We start from the raw sequence: 2,633 nt of genomic DNA on the forward strand, positions 1-2,633 counted from the left end.
AACACCTTTGGCAAGATAGGAAAAATGTTACCATTAGAAACCATTACACTGTACGCAATGACATTCTGTTTCGCCGCTCTCATCCTGACAGCAACAATTGGTTATTATGCATTCCTGACGAACTTGTTAACAAATTAATCTGGTATACTCATTTAAGTTACGCACATTACGGAGCTAGAAAATGTTTTCTTATACTGAGACAGAACTGCTATTTTACCAACATGGAGAAACGTATTCGACGAGTTTTAGCGTCATGTAAAATCTGCCAGAAAGCTAAGTCAGACACAACTTCTCATATTCCTCCATTATATCCCATTGTACCTGTTAAATTAAGACATATGGCCGCTGTAGACATTTTTTGGTCCGATTCCCAGAACTAATAGAGGTTTTTGCTACATCTTTGTCGCTGTTGAACTCACTTCAAAATTTGTTACCTTCACTCCGTTACGCAAAGCTACTGCTAAAACTGTTTCGAAAACATTTGTAAAATATTTTCTGTTTCATGTAGGGCATTGTTGAAAGTAATTTCCGACAATGGATCACAGTTTCGATCTGCTATATGGACACGTATGTTACGAGCTAGAAACATTTCTCCAATATATATATCCAGGTACCGTGCTTCTTCGAACCCTTGTGAACGAATAATGAAAGAAATTGGTAAACTGTGTAGAATATACTGCCATAAAAAACATATTGATTGGGACACACACATACACTCATTCCAGGATGTAATTAATTCCATACCAAATGAATCCACTATGCTATCTCCGTCTGTTATACTGAAAAATGTTGAACTACCTAACAAAATTAAAGAATTAGTAACATTTCCTACATCTCGTCGACTACGACACCATGAAATAATTGACATTGCGCTGAACAACATCAAACGTGCCGCAGAGCGCCGGAGAAGACAGCAAAAACAGGTTTGTATTCGCCGTGACTTTCACGTTGGACAGAAGATATTAGTACGTACACACTATTTATCCAACAAAGGAAAGAGTAGGTGCAGTAAATTTGAACTTCTATACGCAGGTCCATATCGGATTCGCAGCATTCCTCACCCCAATGTTGTACACGTCGAAACTTTGAGAACCAGAAAATCGAAAGGAAACCACCACGTCTCCAACATCAAACCCTTTATTGAATGAACATGCTTTATGATTTATCACACTGTAATGCCATTTCCTAATTTTTTTTATGACCACTTATGCAATTATATTCACATGAACACTTACTAATGATTATCGTATTTTTTTTCTTGGCAAGTGCCCGGCAAGGTAAGGTTAGCAGGTCGCTTTTCTTGTCGTTACACATCAGACCGTGCACATTTTTCCAGATAAACTTACGTATCTTATGAATAATTATGCAATTCTATCTAGTGACATATTAATTTTATTCAATTCTCTCTCCATTAAAGTCTACAATTCTCGCCTCTATTAACTACACAACATACAAGCTGAACACAAAGAAGGTCACATTCTTTGTCGTTACATATCAGACCGTGCATATTTTCCCTTTTTTCATGTGTGTATGATTGTTTTCCTGTTTTGTTTGTATGCACTATGAAATATTTACGATATAACAAACACCAGTTGACTTTGACATTTATGCCTTATGATATCTCAACATCGTGATTATTTTACACTTTTTTTTTGCTGCTACATTGTGATAGTCTGTGTACATTTTTTGCACCTGCACACGGTCTATGTTTTTGACATATTACCTTTTCTGTCATGCAATGCTGTATGCTTAATTATATCACTATAAACCAGTTTTTATCTAATGGGTATATGAATTAAATGCAAGACATTAATCTTTGTTCATCATTTTCAGAAAGAAATAACGTGTAAAGGAAATAAATTAAACAAAAATGGGAATTTCACCTACGGAATAAACGAAAGAAGATGCAAAAATCTTATGAGGAAGAGTAAATGGATCAGAATTAACAAGCATTAACAAGAATATACCATATTACGTTTTCTGTCATGCTATGCTGTATGCTTAATTATATCACTATAAACCAGTTTTTATCTAATGGGTATATGAATTAAATGCAAGACATTAATCTTTGTTCATCATTTTCAGAAAGAAATAACGTGTAAAGGAAATAAATTAAACAGAAATGGGAATTTCACCTACGGAATAAACGAAAGAAGATGCAAAAACCTTATGAGGAAGAGTAAATGGATCAGAATTAACAAGCATTAACAAGAATATACCATATTACGCTTTCTGTCATGCTATGCTGTATGCTTAATTATATCACTATAAACCAGTTTTTATCTAATGGGTATATGAATTAAATGCAAGACATTAATCTTTGTTCATCATTTTCAGAAAGAAATAACGTGTAAAGGAAATAAATTAAACAGAAATGGGAATTTCACCTACGGAATAAACGAAAGAAGATGCAAAAACCTTATGAGGAAGAGTAAATGGATCAGAATTAACAAGCATTTACAAGAATATACCATATTACGTTTTCTGTCATGCTATGCTGTATGCTTAATTATATCACTATAAACCAGTTTTTATCTAATGGGTATACGAATTAAATGCAAGACATTAATCTTTGTTCATCATTTTCACAAAGAAATAACGTGTAAAGGAAATAAATTAAACAGAAATGGGAA

Source organism: Schistocerca nitens, chromosome 4 (genome assembly GCF_023898315.1).
Source record: "Schistocerca nitens isolate TAMUIC-IGC-003100 chromosome 4, iqSchNite1.1, whole genome shotgun sequence".
Classification (NCBI taxonomy): domain Eukaryota; kingdom Metazoa; phylum Arthropoda; class Insecta; order Orthoptera; family Acrididae; genus Schistocerca; species Schistocerca nitens.